This window comes from Lethenteron reissneri, chromosome 27 (genome assembly GCF_015708825.2).
Source record: "Lethenteron reissneri isolate LAM-NWPU_2019-01 chromosome 27, ASM1570882v1, whole genome shotgun sequence".
In the NCBI taxonomy this organism is placed as follows: Eukaryota; Metazoa; Chordata; class Hyperoartia; order Petromyzontiformes; family Petromyzontidae; genus Lethenteron; species Lethenteron reissneri.
This window is the reverse complement of record NC_083805.1, coordinates 3,028,667-3,047,680: the sequence shown is the minus strand read 5'-3', so window position 1 is coordinate 3,047,680 and position 19,014 is coordinate 3,028,667. Positions and strand designations below refer to the sequence as shown.

Genomic DNA, 19,014 nt, shown 5'->3' with positions numbered 1-19,014 from the left:
GTCTTCATTCATTTCAAGTTTCATTTATTAGTTATAGCCCTGTGAGCCACGCGGCTCTTGAGTCGGGTGCAACCGCAACAAACAAAATATGAACAGAGAACATCTTAAAGCGACGACGCGCAACAGACACAGCATGTGGAGTGGAAACACCGGGGCGGGAGGGGAGGAGGGGAGAGGCCACGTAGACAAATCCACCCCGAACAAGCCAACCCCGCACCTGGTACGCGCAAGAAACCCTCACCCCAATGCCCAGCTCTAGCCCCCTCCCCTCCGCACCCCCACAACGTCTGTAGCCCGCTGCAGTGTCAGCGTGGATTAAGTGTTGCGCTAATAAGATTACGTGGCGCGGTGCGTTAGCCCGTGGCGTCGAGTTACCCTGAGCAGCAGCAGTAGCAGAAACATTTCAATGTGTAGCCAGCCCCGGGGTTAAGACTGGCACGGGATTGGGTGGTGCAGGGTCGGAAGGCAGATGACCCCTGAGCCACGGGCGCAGGCGTTCGCAAGATCGGCTCCCCTCTTTACCCCTCCTCGTGACAACTCTCCCGCTATCGACGCACTCTCACGTAGACCTCTCGCCCCTCTCATCTCATTTTGTCACCCTTCCACACGCTCACGTGCCTACTCTTGTCTGACTCGACTCCCCTCCACGCACTCTCCTACTGAGGTTCAGGTTCAGAGTCTAGAGTTGAGACCGGGTCTCAGGATCATTGTCTAGAGGTGAGACCGGGTCTCAGGGTCTCAGTGTCTAGAGTAGAGACCGGGTATCAGGATCAGTGTCTAGAGTAAAGACCGGGTCTCAGGGTCAGTGTCTAGATTTGAGACCGGGTTTTCAGGATAGTTTTCTAGAGTAGAGACCGGGTCTCAGGGTCAGTGTTTAGAGTTGAGACCGGGTCTCAGGGTCAGTGTCTAGAGTTGAGACCGGGTCTCAGGGTCAGTGTTTAGAGTTGAGACCGGGTCTCAGGGTCAGTGTCTAGAGTAGAGACCGGGTTTCAGGGTCAGTGTTTAGAGTAGAGACTAGTTTTCAGAATGAGTGTCTAGATTTGAGACCAGGTTTTGAGTATCAGTGTCTGGAGGTGAGTTTGGGTTTCAGGATCAATGTCTAGACTTGAGGCCAGATTTAAGGATCCGTTTCTAGAGTTGAGACCAGGTTTAAGGACCAGTGTATTCGATTAATACACATTTACAAACCTCGGGTGGACAGGCTAACACAACATAATGTAATCATCATGTTTGCGTCACGTATTGCATAATTTTATTTCGGAGCTTCTACCGATGTCTTAAAGCGAGGGCTCTTGCTCACACCACATGTCAGATCACCAGCAATGGTTCAAGCAGGCCTGACCTTGCTGATGAGACAACGTACGTGGAAACCGGTCCGGGGTTTGTTGCTTGTGCTGAATCCAAGCTGCCGAAACGATTCACTCCCAGGATGCCGTGGGGCCGGCCGACGGATCGGCCAAAGAATAGTGGTGATGGGTAGAGACGGATACATGGACGGGGTGTTGACATTGTTTGTTTATTGTTTCTGTTTATAGTAAACAATCTTGGGGTGGGGGGGGGTCGATGGCAGGGGGGATCCAGTTCGAGTCGCTTTTGTTGGGAGTTGGCAGCGCGTGAGTTGGACTGGCGGGGTGGGTGGGTGGGAGGCTGGAGGGAGGGGGAGCAAGGGGGTAGTTTGGGGGGGGGGGGCACAATGGTCGAGGCAGCTGGGACATCATAATTAACTCATCGCCGACAATGGAACCACTTACCAACTTGGCAGATGAACAGCGGTGTGAGCGGAGCCAGGGCCCGGCCGTTAGGATGTTGTGTTGCTCTGTGCGCGTCTCTCTCTCTCTCTCTGTGTGTGTGTCTCTCTCTCGGTGCATTTGTGCCATGCGTTTAATTTGTTGAGGACACGGAGACCTTTAGAGTGAACATGATGATGCACGTGTGTGTGCTTGCGGTTAGCGCGCTACGCTACGAACCTGGCGACCCGGGTTCGATTCCCGCTCACGGGCAAAACCGGTGACGATTATCTGAACCGGTCCCGGGCCTCCCCTAGGTCAACTCAGCTTCAAATGAGTACCTGGTGCGGTGTTGAAACATCGCCACTGGGGAGACAAAGGCGATCGGGCGTGGTGCTGGCCACCCACCCCCTCGTGTGCCGTGCCGGCCTTCATAGGTGCTGCTCGCTGACAGCACTTGCCCCTACAGTCTGTTAAGGCTACACGGGGGTTCTTTGTCTTTGTGTGTTTGCGTGCAAGTGCGTGCGTGTCTCTGTATGCATCTCTATGTATATGTGTGTATGTATGCGCGTCCGTCTGTGCGTATGTGCATGTATAGAATATTTGTGGGGAACGGTGGTGCAGTGGTTGACGCACTGCTACGAACACAGCGGGAATGGAACTCGGCTCGCCGGGTTCGTTGCGCGGCTCGCTAACCGCTGCGCCACCGCTCTCCATTGTAGACACAGAAAGACGTCGACACACACACAAAACAAAGTAAAGACAAAGGGACCCGCCCTCCTCCTCCTCTATAGCCTCTAACACTAATTTGGGGCAAGTGTGCCGATGACGGCACGCTGTCAAGTCACACGCGCGTGGACGGCGTCGTGATCACCTAGACTCTCACAGCGGACTCCAGCCAGCGGTGGTGTTTGGAGTAAACGATGTTGACACCCACGAACCTTGCTCCCAAAGGAGACGCCAAAATAACTTTGTCGGGACGCGAAGCACGACGGGAAATCCTGAGCTGATTCCCTGCGTCCTCCAAATTCCGATTAAAAAAATAATTTTCATTTGTGCAGAGTTGTAAAAGAGGTGGGTGGGGGATGCTGCGTGCAAGCTACGATTTCTGAACCGGGATCTTTATTAAAGACCGCTGCAGGAGGAGGAATCCGCTGAGCCATGAAGCTATTTTGTGCACAAATGTCCAGTATGGGCGGGGCCAGCAAGTTACGACGTCAAAAACTAAAAAATACAAACAAACGAGCGGAGTGAGAAATTGAGAAACTGGTAAGCAAGTCACGTAAAAACCCACAACACAACAGCCCCGTATGAAGAAGGGGAGGCGGGGGGAGGGCGGGTTGGACAATGGACGATCGATGAATAATCGTTCGAGGCAGAGGAGAGGACTCAGCTCCCAGGATCGTGATTTGGAAAAAGTCGCGGGCGCGTTCATCGTGAGCCACGGCGAGACGGACGCGTGCCTCCTCTGCCTGTCTGCCTGCCTGGTGCTGACCACCCACGCCCTCGTGTGCCGTGCCGGCGTTCATAGGTGCTCGCTAACAGCACTTGTCCCAACAGTCTGTTGAGGCTATGTGGGGGATATTTGTCTTTGTGGGGAAACGGTTAGCGCTACGAACCCGGCGACCCGACTTCGATTCCAGCGTATGATCAATACCAGTGAGGATTCATATTTGAAACGAGTACCTGGTGCGGTGTGTAAAACGATCGCCAATGGGAAGACAAAGGCGGCCGGGCGTCGTGCTAGCCACCCACCCACCCACGCGTGTGCCGTGCCGACCTTCACAGGGGCTCGCTAATACCACTTGCCCCAACAGTCTGGTAGAGGCTATACGGGGGATTATTTTTTTATCCTGCTAGTATAATGACTGTACGTATACACAGCCACGCACTACCGCTGCCAACACCAAAGACAAAGATCCCTCATATAGCCTGAACAAACTGTTGGGGCAAGTGCCGTTAGCGAACACCTATGAAGGCCGGAACAGCACACGAGGAAGTCGATAGCCAGCACCACGCCTCGGATGCCTTTGTCTCCCAAGTGGCGATGCTTATACACCGTACCACGTATAGTACACATTTGAGGCTGAGTCGACCTAGGAGAGACCGGAGACCGGTTCAGATAATTGTCACCGATGTTGGCCTCACCGTGAGCGGGAATCGAACTCAGGGGAGTGCCGGGTTTGTAGTTGCGGCACGCTAACCGCTGCGCCACCGCTCCCCACACACACAAAAAAAATACAAAGATCACCCGTATAGCCTTAAAAAGACTGTTGGGGCAAGTGCTGTTAGCGAGCACCTATGAAGGCCGGCACGGCACATAAGGGGGTGGGTGGCCAACACCACGTCCGGCCGCCTTTGTCTCCCGAGTGGCGATGTTTACTTCACATCGCACCAAGTCCTCATTTGAGGCTAAGTCGACCTAAGGGAGGCCCAGGACCGGTTCAAATCATCGTCACCGGTGTTGGCGCAGCGCGCTAACAACTAAACTACCGCTCCCCACAGACACACAGACACACAGTGACACACAGTGACACTCCTCTCACACACACGCAAACTCCCTTCACCACCCTTTTGTTGGGGACGCGTGTTTGCCCCCCCCCCCCCCCAAGACTCCCTGGCCCCCCTGGCGGCCCCTGCTCGCTGCACAATGACCGGGTCTGGCATCTGGCGCACGGGGCCATCACCGTGGCTTGCCTCTTCCCCCTCTCTTTCATTATTTGGCCCATTCTCCTGCGACAGATGGCGTTTAATTATGAAGCAGCTGATGTCGACGTGTTGGCGTGAGACCTGCCCCTCTCCTCCCCTCTCTCCCCGGCTGCCTCCCCCCCCTTACCCCATTCTCTGTCTCCCACACCGCTCCTGCCCGTGTATCCTCTCCCAGCGCCGCATGAATTTTTGATGAGTCGTTAGAAACGCAATCTGTTTGGCAGTCGCCAGTAAGCACGGGACGTTGGTGCGTGAGCTCCACTGGCCTGGCTAGGATCCTCCTCCTTATGCTCTACCCCCCCCCCCATTCTCCTCCCTCGGTCGATGCTCCCCTGCCCCCATCCTCCTCTATCCACACGCCTTAATCTTTACACGCACACCTCGAGTTCACGCTCATCATCTTCACACTCTCCGTCAACACTCATCATCACAGCACCACCAGCAACAGCAGTAGCAGTAGCAACCTCCTGCCACCTCATCAATCTCTCCATCACTCCTCCTCGTGCACGTGTGCCCTTCCTTATCCTCCTCCTCCCTCCTCCTCCCCATGACACCCAAAGACTCGAGGCTTAAGGCTCCATACTCGCCCCCCTCCACGCCGCCAACTCCCCCGCCCCCTTGTCCTCGTCATGCAACTTTGAGTAAAGATTCTCTCCCCGGGACAAAAAAAAGATCCCCCGTATAGCCTTAACAGACTGTAGGGACAAGTGCTGTTAGCGAGCACCTATAAAGGCCGGCACGGCACACGAGGGGGTGGGTGGCCAACACCACGCCCGGCCGCCTTTGTCTCCCTAAGGCTGAGTCGACCTAGGGGAGGCCCAAAACCAATTCAGATAATCGTCACCGGTGTTGGCCGTGAGCGGGAATCGAACCCGGGTTGCCAGGCTCGGAGCGCAGCGTAGCGCTAACCGCTACACCACCGCTCCCCAGATTCTCTCCCCGGGACACACGCACACGCACGCACACACACTCTGAGCTTTGGGTTTACACGACGGTGAATCGTAGACTCGGCCCTGTGTAGACTGGGCCGGGTAGGGGTGGAGTAGGTAGTTGGGGCGGGCAGGCGAGGCTCGCAGTGGCCGTGTCGGTGTGACGCTTGCGGGCAGCAGCAGCAGCAGGGCCGCTGAGAAATCCGTGGGTTCGAACCCAGTGAGCCGCTATCCGGGCTGCCCGCAGTGCAGCGAGGAGAAGAAGGCAGTCGAACTAAATTGGGTTGAATTTCGATTTAAAGCTTCCGTGACTGCAGGGATTCATCTTCTTGGTTCTTTCGGTAAAGTCACGTAGAAGGGAAATAATAAAATAATAAAAATAAAACAATAAAATAATTCTCACGACGTTTCGGCCACAACGCGAGCAGCCGTCCTCAGGTGAAGAACACCTCTGTCGGAAAGACAGCGTCTGAAACGTCGTGAGAATTATTTTATTATGTTTTATTTTTATTATTTCCCTTCTACGTGACTTTACCGAAAGAACCAAGAAGATAAATTGGGTTGATTGCGTGATTTCGTGAGATTCCAGCGAACATGCGGGAGACGCGTCCTCACACGAGCGGCATTATTATTATTATTATTCGAGAATGTGAGGAGCAAATAGAACACGATAATTCGGGCGGTAGGCAAGAAAACCCATCACTTCTTTTTTGGGGTCGACAAAACGATCATTTGCTTCATGGGCAGTCAAGCCGTGGTTGTTTTTTATATATAGAGAGAGCCACTTAACTCCCGTCATATAAACGTCGAATTTACAACAAACTGGCTGTGGATTGTTATTCGGCGCGCCCTATAATCCAGTCGTATCATTGTCAGCGATTTAAGTAAATTGCCCCCTCGCCTTGTGACCTGCTGCGGCTGGCCCCCCTGGATCTTGCATTGGGGGGTTCATCTAAGACGCGGCACCGTGGGAGTGGTGGCGCCTTCTTGCGTCGCTCCCCTCGCGCCTCGCCCACCGCAACGGGATGACGACGGTGACGATGGTGATGATGACGATGGTAATGATGACGATGATGATGATGACGATGGTGGTGATGATGACGATGGTGATGTTGACGATGGTGATGATGACGATGGTGACGGTGATGATGGTGACGATGACGATGGTGATGATGACGATGGTGACGATGACGATGGTGATGATGACGATGGTGATGATGACGATGGTGACGGTGATGATGGTGACGATGACGATAGCAATGATGACGATGGTGATGATGATGATGGTGACGGTGATGATGATGGTGACGATGGTGACGGTGACGGTGACGATGACGATGGTGACGACGACGATGGTGATGACGACGACACCGACGATGATGATGAATGGCGTTGCAATCCACGACCACCACCCCTCCTCCCCCCAACTCTCTTTCTCTTCGCCTTGTCCAAAACGCGTGGAACTGTTGCGCACACAGATGCGGCATTGTCGCCTCTACAGCTCGCAGATGGCAGTGAGGCGGCGCCTGTCGAGGTCGTTGTCGCCTCTTTTTCGTGGTTGACCGCTCTCTAGGTCACGTTATCCCCTCTCTAAAAAGAAAAGCGCCGTTGAAAGGGACTTTTTTTTTACATGTGTTTGTCTTTGTACGTGATCTGACGAAGGGCCATTGCCCGAAATATCGCCTGATGTATTAGTTTACTCATTTATTTTAAAGCCAGCGAGTGGTTTTTTTGTTTCGTTTTGCTGCGTCTGTCACATTTTGCTTGAGTCGAACTCCACACAGAATTGCAACGGCGTGACGTTGAACACGTCTGTGTCAGTACACAGCTGATGTAGGCTGGGGGGGGGGGCGGGTTGTTTAACCATACTTCACCTCGCTGGTTAGTGCACGATCAGAAGTTTACCGTCGTCCAATAAATCAATCGTAGCACGACGACGACGATGACGATGGCAGTGATGATGCGGCAATTACAATTTATATGGCGTCTCAATGACGATAATACAAAAATAAAATGTTTAAGACGCTTTGACCGATACCAACTGCACGCGCCATTTCCTAACGGGTGCGGGAATTGAACCGTGGATTCCAAACGGCCCGGCTGGGCTCTGCGCCGCCTGCGTTTTATCCACATCAGTAGTAATGAGCAATGAGATGTAATTGCCCGGGTGTGTGGTAATTGCGTAATGAGCGAGGTGGTGAATGCCTTTTGCGCAGTCGATGAGCCGATAGTCAAGTTGCGTGTGTGTGTGTGCGTGCGTGCGTGCGTGTGCGTGTGTGCGTGCGTGTGCGCGCGTGTGCGCGCGCGTGTGCGCGCGTGTGCGTGTGTGCGTGCGTGTGCGCGTGTGTGCGTGTGTGTGTGCGCGCGTGTGTGCGCGCGTGTGTGTGTGTACGTGTGTCTGCGTGTGTGTGCGTGCGTGTGTGTGTTTGTGCGTGTGTGTCTGTGCGTGTGTGTGGGGAGCGGTAGTGTAGCGGTTAGCGCGCTGCGCTATGAATCCGGCGAGCCGGGTTCGATTCCCGCTCACGGCCAACACCAGTGACGATTATCTGAACCGGTCCCGAGCCTCCTCTAGGTCGACTAAGCCTCAAATGAGTACCTGGTGCGGTGTGTAAACATCGCCACTGGGGAGACAAAGGCGTGGTGCTGGCCACCCACCCCCTCGTGTACCGTTCTGGCCTTCATAGGTGCTCGCTAACAGCACTTGCCCCTACAGTCTGTTAAGGCTATACGGGGGATCTTTGTCTTTTTCTTTGTGTGTGGGCGCTCTCTGGCATCGCCGCTCCCCTGCCGCTTCCTCCCATCATCTCTCCACTTACACCCCCGCCACCACATCACCATCATCTTACCCACCCTCTCCCCGTTCCCACACATGCTCTCACCCAACGAATAATCCATAATCACCATCATCCCCCATCGCTACACCCACGCCACATCTCACCCACCCAGACCATCATCTCCACACACGCTCTGGCATCCACTCTCCCCCAAGCTCCATCCCCCAACCAACCCCTCCTCTCCCCATCCATACCATCATCCCCCCCCACACGCTCTCCCATCCACTCTCTCCCACCAACCCCCATCATCACCATCACCCCAACCAATTCCACCTCTCCCCATCCATACCATCATCCCCCCACGCACGCTCTCCCATCCACTCTCTCCCACCAACCACCATCATCACCATCACCCCAACCAACCCCTCCTCTCCCCATCCATACCATCATCCCCCCACACACGCTCTCCCATCCACTCTCTCCCCCCAACCCCCATCAACCCCCATCATCACCATCACCCCAACCAACCCCTCCTCTCCCCATCCACGCGCGCGCTCTCCCATTCATTGTCGCCCACGCCTCTCCGCCCTTTTCCCTGAGCGGAGCTTTCAGCGCCATTTAGAAGCGGGCGTCCTCTTGACGCGTGCCCCCCCCACCCGCCCCCCACCCCGTGTCACCATCTGCCAGGGCTTACAGGCTTAGAGGGGCGTCACCTGCTGCTTCCTTCCCTATCGACCCCCCCCCCCACCACAGTATTAACAGGAGCCCCCCACCCCACCCAGCGCGTAAAAAAACCAGACAGCAGTGGACAAGCGTTGTTAGCGAGCACCTATTTTAGGGCATGAAACGGCACACGAGGGGTGGGTGTGTGGGGGGGGGGGAGAGCGGCCAGACTCCACGCCCGGCCGCCTTTGTCTTCCCAGTGCTGACGGCGCCGTGGTTATTCGTCGAAGGGCTGAGTCGAGCGCGAGCGGACGCCAGGGGCCGGTTCAGAATCTCCGTCACCCGATGTTGGCCGTGAGCCGGGAATCGGAACTCGGATCGCCGGTTGGGTAGCGCAGGTGGCATCACGATCATCATCATCGTCGTCGTCGCCCTCTCTTCCTCCTTATTCCTCCACCTCCCCTCTTCTTACCCCAACCCTCTTCACCCCCCCCTCCCACCCAATTCATCCTCCACCACCACCAGCAGCAGCAGCGAATATAAATAAAGAAATGCGGACATAAATAATTAGATAACCCGCCACCCCCAGCCATTGCTTATTCTACGTCTCGGCGCGTGTCACAGCGTCTGCCGCTATTGGCCAGGGGGGTGCGAGGGAGCCCCTTCGTCTTCTCCGCCTTCACACAAGTGTCCAACTCCACCTTTAAAAGCGCCGCTCACATCGCAGGCGGCCGTCAGAGTTCCACCCCGGACCCCCGAGGCGACGCGCTGCTGTTGGAGCGAGCGCTCCACTGCTGGATGGGAGCCTCTCCACATCTCGTTACTGCCATCCCACGCCTCGTGGTCGTCGTCGTCGTGGTCGATCCGCTGCTGGAGGGAGACCCCCCACCTCCCTCTCTAATCCGTTAACGTATGATAAGTGATAGCTAGTCTCTTTGTGTGTGTGGTGTGTAATATTGTGTGTGGTGTGTGTGTAATGTGGTGTATGTGTAATGTTGCGTGTGTGTGTAATGTGTGTGTGTGTAATGTGTGTGTGTGTAACGTGTGTGTGTATGTGGTGTAGTGTGTGTGTGGTGTGGTGTGTGTGTAACTTTGTGTGTGTGTGACATTGTGTGTGTGTAATGTGGGTGTGTAACGTTGTGTGTGTGCATGTAACGTTGTGTGTGTGTGTAACGTTGTGTGTGTGTGTGTGTGTAACGTTGTGTGTGTGTAATGTGTGTGTAACGTTGTGTGTGTAACGTTGTGTGTGTGTAACGTGTGTGTAACGTGTGTGTAATGTGTGTGTAACGTTGTGTGTGTAACGTTGTGTGTGTAACGTTGTGTGTGTGTAACGTTGTGTGTGTGTGTGTAATGTGTGTCTGTGTAACGTTGTGTGTGTGTGTAATGTGTGTGTGTAATGTGTGTGTGTGTAACGTTGTGTGTGTGTGTAATGTGTGTAATGTGTGTGTGTGTAATGTGTGTGTGTGTATTGTGTGTGTGTGTATTGTGTGTGTGTGTATTGTGTGTGTGTGTAACGTTGTGTGTGTGTGTAACGTGTGTGTGTAATGTGTGTGTGTGTAACGTTGTGTGTGTGTGTAACGTTGTGTGTGTGTGTAACGTTGCACTGCCGAGAGGAGCGGTGGCGCGGTGGTTAAGTTGGCGTGCCGAGGTCAGATTCGAGGCCACGGCTAGTGTCTCACATCGTTAGCGAGTGGCAATGTCCTAAATCGGTCCCTGCATCTTCCTCTCGCTTCTGCACACCGCGTCGTAACCAGCATGGTGAAGTACGGTCGGATTATCGCCCGATATTGCCAGGGGATTCCGGGAAGTTTCATCATCCAGCGGTGGATTGGCCGAACGGGCTTGTGCGTTATTGGGTTATTTCCAAGTCCAGTATTTTTACCAACACGGTGTTACTCTCTTCTGTCACGTGTATTTGGTTGGTGCCACTGTTGTACAGTACTCGGTGACGATGCTGTACTCTCCTGCGCAACAGTTGACAACACTCCTCTGGTAATAGCAACACAGTGCCATGTTTTCCGGATGATGAGACGTAAACAATAATGCGGATCGGTTGTGCCTCGCCAGATTTGTATAACTGAACGTGCCAATTGAACACGTCGGAGGCTCTTGCGAACAAATATTATTCACGATGAAGGTTTTTTGAGTTGCATCGCGTGAGTATAAATGTGTCGGGTGGTGGCGGATTTAACGACAAATTTATATTTACGTGATCTAACCCAACAAAAACCTCGATTATGGACAACTGAACTATATTGATCGTCCCAGCCCATAATCCCTCCGGGACTGATAACATTTCTATCACTTTGTGGTCGTCCTACAGATAGACTCCCCCCCACCCACCCCCGGCCATATTATGAATGTGGAATTTCCACCACAGTATCTGGTAAAGATTGCTTGTATACGTGTTCCGAATAGTTTTCGTAAGTAAAAAGTGTCTCTCTTTTTGTGCCTGCTGTGCAATTACGTGACCTGGCGTGGTGGCTTTGCGAGTTGCGCTGACGATGCTCGGCATAGCTGCCATAAAATCTTGAAAATTATGAGCACCCCCTCCCCCGCCCTCTACACCCGACGGGAATAATAATACTGGAAGTGGTGTACCGGGTGTACGGACGCCTGTTGAACTTCTTTCGCACCGTACGTAGTGGCCAAACGTGCTCCTCGGAGATGCCGGGGTTGTGGGGTGGGAAATATTGATCGTTCGGCTGCAATGAAGCTCTGTTTCAACACAACAGCAGGCTATTGATCCGTATGATGATGATGATTATTATTTACAAGTAATCTAACTATAATGTATCCATGTCTTGTGTTTTCTAGTTTTGGCGCAAGCGTGGGACATGAGGAGGAGTCGCAGTCTCTCATTGGTGGCTCCTGACTTCGTAAGTGGATTTTTGCTCCTCTGAGCTAATGACGATGATGTGATGGTTGTTGTGGTTGTTGTGGTGGTTGTTGTGGTGGTTGTTGTTCGTGGTGGTGGTGGTGTTTGTAAAACGCTGTCAGCATAATCCTGACAAACGATCGTTGGTTCCCAGCGTAAAAAAACAATGTAACGCGTCTCAATTGACAAGTGCCATGAAGAAGGGCCATTACCCGAAACGTCGCCTATTATATATAGATCTTTTCTTTAAGGCCACGGTGTTCTTGATGTGAGGCTTTGTTTGTGAATTTAATTGAATCATTAAGTGAGTGTTAGAGGTGCTCGCAAAACAGCACTTTCCCCAATAGTATTTTGAAGGTGATATGATGGATCTTTGCCTTGTTATGATTGTATGTATGTATGTCGGGGTGTGTGTTTGTGCGCGGAGTAAGCGCGCTGCTGGAAACAAAGGCGGACGGGCATTGTGCTGGCCACCCACCCACCCTTCGTATGCCTTCATAGGTGCTCACTAACAGCACTTGCCCCAACAGTCTATTGAGGCTATGGGGGGGGGGGGAGCGTGGAATCTTTGTCTTTATTTGTGTGCACGCGCGCATCGAGGCATTATACAAAGACGAAGATCCCCCCCGCCACCCACCCCGTATAGCCTCGACAGACTTTTGGTGCAAGTGCTGTCGACGGGGTAGGGTGAGGGGGGTTGGTGGCATCTCGTTACCCTTGTGTGCACGCGGCCGTTGCGTTTTGTCTTTTGTGTGGCGGTGGTGGTAGCGGTAGTGGTGGCGGTGGTGGTGGTGGTAGTGGCGGTGGTGGCGGTGGTGGTGGCGGTGGTGGCGGTGGTGGTGGTTGTTTGGTGCACCGCGCACGCAGTCTGCTTTGAAGGCTATCCGGGGCACCTTTGTCTTTTGCGTGGCGTGCGTTGCTCACTGGGGCTGTCTTGTTTTGGGCAATTAAGCGAGAAGGGGAGAGCGCATTGGAGCCATTCCCCCATCTGCCCCGTGGCTTGGAGAGGGATGGAGTTGGGGGGGGAAGGAGGAGGAGTGGGGTGGGGGTTGGAGCTAGGGGGGGGGGCATGTGGAATGAGGCAAGCGAGAGCGCTCCCTTAGGGGCCATCAAACATAACCTACAAACTTTACCGACCAGGCTACCTCCACCCACACACACGAAGACAAAGATGCGTAGCCTCGACGGACTGTCTGGGGCAAGGGCTGTTCGTGAGCGACATTGTGGCACACGAGCTGGGTGCGTGGCCAGCGCCATGCCCGGCCGCCTTTGTCTCCCCAGATGGTACTCATTTGAGGCCGAGTCGACTTAGGGGAGGCCCATGACCGGTTCCGATAATCGTTACTGGTGTGGGCCGTGAGCGGGAATCGAAGTCGGGTCATGGCCGGTTTCGCATAGACATACACGCAGAGATACACAGAGATACACACACACATCGACATACACACAGAGATACATACAGGAGGGTTATACACGCCCACAGAGATACACACAGGGTTATACACACACACACGCATGGACATACACACAGAGATACACAGAGATACACACAGGGTGATACACACACATAGACATACACACAGAGACACACAGAGATACACACAGGGTTATACACACACACACGCAAAGACATATACACAGAGATACACACAGGGTGATACACACACATAGACATACACACAGAGATACACAGAGAAACACGCAGGGTTATACACACACAAAGACATACACACAGAGATAGACAGAGATATACACAGGGTTATACACACACATAGACATACACACAGAGATACACAGAGATGCACACATGGTTATACACACACGGACAAGAAAAAGATTCCCCGTGTATCCGTATTATACTTTGGGGGCAAGTGCTGTTTGCGGGCAGCTATTAAGCCTGTCACGGCGCACGAGGAGGTGGATGGGCAGCACCACACCCGGCCGCCTTTGTCTCCCCAAATGCTGATGTTGTTCATCCGCCCCACCCCCGCTCCAGTGCTCACTGAAGACTCGCGGAGTCTGTGGACACGTTGTGATGAGGTTGAGGCCACAGCGAGGTCTGGGCCGGGCTGGGAGATCCTCCCAGAGGCCTGAGTCCTGTTACAGATTGTTACATCCCCTCCCAAAGACAAAGATCCCCCGTGTAGCCTTAACAGACTGTTGGGGCAAGTGCTGTTGGCGAGCACCTATGAAGGCCGGCAGGGCACACGAGGGGGTGGGTTGCCAACATCACGCCCGGCCGCCTTTGTCTCCCGAGTGGCAATGTTTACATATTGCATCAGGTACTCATTTGAGGCTGAGTTGACCTAGGGGAGGCCCATGACCGGTTCAGATAATCATGGTGTTGGGCGTGAGGGGGAATAGAACTTGGGCCGTCGGGTTCGTAGCGCAGCGTAGCGCTAACCCCTGCACCACCGCTCCCCCATCGTATCCATGAGCACCACCATCCTCACCAGCAGCCCCTACTCACCAGTAACACATCTCCCTCAGCCACCCACCTCACCACCATCTACACATCCCACTCACCTACTGGCCTACCCCTCGCAACCACTATATCCCACTCACCCACTCACCGCCACCACATCCCACACACCCACCCATCAACACCACCACCCACCCTTCACCACCACCACCACCACTCACCACCACTATATCCCACTCAGCCACTCACCGCCACCACATCCCACACACCCACCCTTCACCACCACCACCACTCACCGCCACATATCCCACTCACCCACTCACTGCCACCACATCCCACACACCCACCCATCAACACCACCATCCACCCTTCACCACCACCACCACCACTCACCACCACTATATCCCACTCAGCCACTCACCGCCACCACATCCCACACACCCACCCTTCACCACCACCACCACTCACCGCCACAATATCCCACTCACCCACTCACTGCCACCACATCCCACACACCCACCCATCAACACCACCACCCACCCTTCACCACCACCACCACCACTCACCACCACTATATCCCACTCAGCCACTCACCGCCACCACATCCCACAGACCCACCCTTCACCACCACTACCACCACTCACCGCCACAATATCCCACTCACCCACTCACCCACTCACCGCCACCACATCCCATTACCCCACCCGCCCCTCGCCACAATCACTTCCCACTCCCCAACCAGAACCCCTCCACCACCACCACCACCACATCCCCTCCCACAATCACCACCACCAGCAACCACCAACCCCGTGGCTTGCACCGAGTGCATTTCTATTCTGCACGCTAAGTGTGGTGGTGGCGAGTCCGTTATAATTCTCTTTTTATTTATATTATTTTTTATATGTTGGAGCACGGAAGATAAATATTTTTTTTCTTTGCCCGAGGTTGTTGCCGCCTTTCGTGATGATGAATAACGAGTGCAGAACTTCCCTCCACCTCCCCCCCGCTGCACCTCCACCACCGTTCTCCTGCCGCTCGCAATTCCTGTGGAATTAAATTTTTCCCCTTCCGATCTCATGCTCCACCGGCCAATTTGTCCATTTTAATTGAAGAATAAATGGCGTTTGAGACACATGATTTGCTTTTTTACGCCTGGGAGGATGAGCGACGCTACGCACGATTATTCAAAGAGCCGACGGGACGGGGGTCTTTGCTGAGTCGGGAGAGGGGGGCGAGTGGTGGGTGGGGGGCAGGAGGAGGGGGGGGGAAATGGTGGGGGGGGGGAGGCAGAGGGAGGGGTGGGTGAACTCTCCGCTGCTGTGTGAAACAGCATTAACAAACGGGGTGGCCAGGTGTGCTTCTGACAAGCGTGGGGTTAAATGTAAAGAGGGACGGTCAGCGCGCTGGACTTGCCACCCAGAGGGCGCCGGTTCGATTCCCTCTCCCGGCACGGCAGTCGAAGCGACGGTGCAAGTTTCTCACCACCACCACCACCACCACCCACCCACCGCTGCCACTGCCACCACCCAGCAGCTGACCTAGGAATGGGTTCACCAGAGTTAAGGCTGCGATCGGCAGGTCGAGGGTGCGGGGGTGGGGTGACGCGTGGGCACGTGCATCTCTCTCCGTGACGCGCCCGGTCAGCACGGACGAGGGAGTTCCTGACAAGACGCCCCTCTAGTGGGAAGCAACTCGCGTCACCGGTGGTGTGCGTGCGAGCGAGCGAGGCATTGCGGAGCTGCGCCTTCACCGTTCCACTCGCAGGCAGCGTGAGTTGGCTTGCGTATGGTACGAAAGAGATTGAACGTACTTCGTGCATAATGAGATGGGGGAACCAGGTCGCGCCGTGAGTGAATCCTCCTCCCCCTGCGTGTGACGTCTGTGCTTGCACCGCCGCGCGCGACTCTCGGCCTTCGTGTGGTCTTCTTGCACCGCGCGGCACAACGTCAAGCGAACACGACAACGGAGAGCAAATCCGTTTTGTGGCAGTTAACATCTTGGCCTTGAAAGGAAAAAAAAACATTTAGATACATCAGTCTGACACGTAGGCTTTTCGCGAATATCATCCATAATTTAGGCTTTTTGGGTCGGATCGTAATCTAACCCAAAAAGCCTGCATTATGGACGTGTAAATATATTTAATAACGACAATCGTATTCTTTTGGCGGATGGCAGCAACGCGTTGGGTGGCTAAATGCCCCCGCGTGGAGGATTTGACGGCCTCGACGAGAGAGGGCTGCAGGAGAGAGTTTATTTATTTTATATCTTGCATATCTTGCGCTCGTAACTGCGTGACAGGTCGCGTGTCAACGCATTCGCGAAATAAATCGGAGAAAAGTTCGTCTCGTTTTGGAGTTCCTCCTCCGTTGGAGGAGCGCAGACGACAAAGTGGGTTTGCCGTGTGGGCCACGCTGCCGGTTGCATAGCCACACACGTACTCTGGCTCGCCTTCCATTTCATCTCTCGGTGTCTCTGCGAGTCTCTGTGGGAATTCCAGATTTGAAGTTTTCGTGACTGCAAGGATCCATATTCTTTGGTTTTTTCGGTAAAGTCACGTAGGTAAAGATAGAAAACAAATAAATTTAATCACGACGTTTCGGCGGCAACACAAGCTTTCGTCTTCAGGTGGAACCGTCACAGCAAAATTACTGTATCAGTAATCAACACAACAACCACCATCACAGCAACAACCACACTCCACCGACCACCACAACTACCACCGCCAACATCGCGACAAACAGAACCACGCATCAACCTGAACAACCACCGCAAGCAACAACAACAACAACACCGCGACAACACCACAACCAACCACGAGCACCACAACAACAGCATCTATACCGCCACCACCACCGCCACCACCACCCCCCCCTCTCTCTCCATCTCACGATGAGAGAGAAAGAGAGGGTGCAGGGGGGTAGACGCCTCCAGCAATCATCCAGCGCTCTTCCCACGTCAAATTAGATGGAGGTGGGGAGGAGGCGGCGGGGGCAATCAACTCAAAACGGGGGGGTGGTGGGAGGGAGGGGGGGTATGAGGAGCTGATAGCGTGAAGCCAGGAAGGTGGTGAGTGCAGCTGGAGTCCGGATGGGGTAAAAGGGGGTTTGGGGGGGGGGGCACGGAGGTCTCCCGCACCCCCCCCCCCAACTCAACAGCTCCCCAAGCCAATCTGTCACTCAGCCACAAGGAGCTAAAGAGGCGAATTGAATGGCGGTCTAACTACCCCATCAACCCTCCTGCTCCCCCCCCCCTCTAAGCTATAAGCGGCGTCTCCCCACCCACCCCCTCCACCGCCTCCGTGTCTAATGGTGTCTACACGCACCACGTGTGCCGGCTACAGCTCCCCAGTGTCAAACTCAGATTCTGAATGTCGCCCCTAAAGCGTCGGCGGTGGCTCATTTCGAGATTGGGGTGGGGGGCGGTGGGGGCGGTAGGGGAGGGGGGGGAGGCAGCAAGAAAACCACAAGGCCCCCCCCCCCCCCATTCTCATCGCGTTCAAATTCAGGGCTTCGCGCGGCCAATTTGTGGCCAAAGTAGCCTCTGCTCCCAGCTGTAGCACCGCAGCCGCCGCCGCTGTCAAATCGATCGCTGCTGCTGAGGCTGCTGCTGCTGTTGTTGCTGCTTCAAGTGGTGGTGGTGCTGATCCTAAAGGAGGAGGAGGGGGCGGGGGCAGGGAAATCCATTCCTCGTTTGTTTTATAGGAGGGCTCGGAGTTAAGTGGACCGTGGGTGGTTGGGTAGGCGTGGGTTTTTGTCTCTGTGCGTGCATCTGTGTGTCCGTCTGATGTGCCTGTGTTTCTGTCTGTCTCTGTGTTTGCGTGTAGCGGTGCTACGAAGCCGGCGTCCCGAGTTCGATTCCCGCTCACGGCCAACACCTGTGACGATTATCTTAACCACTCCTGTGCCTCCCCTAGGTCGACTCAGCCTCAAATGAGTAACCTGGTGCGGTGTGTAAACATCGCCACTCGGGGAGACAAAGGCGGCCGGGCGTGGTGCTGGCCACCCGCCTCCTCGCTTGCCGTGCCGGCCTTCATCGGTGCTGCTCACTCACGGCACTTTCCCCAAAAGTCTATTAAGGCTATCGGGGGGATCTTTGTCTTTATCATTGCAGGCGATGACTCTGGGAGAGAAGGGACGAGGTCAGAATTCTGTGCTCACCAAGTCGCTCACCGGGACTCACCGGGGACTCGCCGGGGACTCGCCGGGGACTCACCGAGCGAGGACCGAGGGCCCACGGAGGTTTCCCAGAGATGTCAAATCCGCCGGCTGCCGCCACGCCGGTGACTCCACGTCTCGTCTGACGGCAAGCGCGGCCGCTGATACCGACCAGGCCACAGCACCGCATGGCCACGACCACCACCATCTACTTTTTTTTTTTACGATCAGTGGAAACAAGAAGATGCTCGGTGTATTCGGCGCTTTGCTTCGTTCATCATTTCGTATTTATTTTTTAAAAATAACTTTGCTTTATGAAAACCCCCCACCTACTAACTCGACCCTACTAACGGTGCAGCCTTCGTTGGCGAAGTGGTTTCCGACTCTCCTTACGCCAACAACAGAGTATCGTCAGCAATTGATTTCTCTTATTTTGTCATCGTAATCATCTTCATTAGCCCTTGATTTCTCCATGGAATATTTTTTGTCTGGATCTCCTCCCATCGCCCCCGCCCCCCATCGCCCCCCCCCCCCCCGCATCGCCCCCCCCCCAAACAAACACCTCCACCCAACAGTGGGGGGGGGGGGGGGCGGGGGGGGGGGACAAGGACGTACATTCTGGAGCTCAGCCCCAGGCAGCCCCAGTGGAAATGTAAGCGCTGATCATCGTCACCGCCATCGTCATCGATCATCATTTAAGTTTTATTTTCATTTAATTTTGTAAACTTTGCAGCGGGCGTCTCTCCCGTAATGTTATT

General features: G+C 54.4%; 1 long non-coding RNA gene across 1 annotated transcript in view; it reads left to right on the top strand.

Annotated features, from left to right (window-relative positions):
• Positions 1–18,802, top strand: part of LOC133348360 (uncharacterized) — a 28,925-nt gene extending 10,123 nt beyond the window's left edge. The window contains exons 2-3 of the long non-coding RNA XR_009755798.1: positions 11,620–11,681; positions 18,213–18,802. This is a non-coding gene — a long non-coding RNA (uncharacterized LOC133348360). The remainder of the gene's footprint in view (positions 1–11,619; positions 11,682–18,212) is intronic.
• Positions 18,803–19,014: the final 212 nt, after the last annotated feature.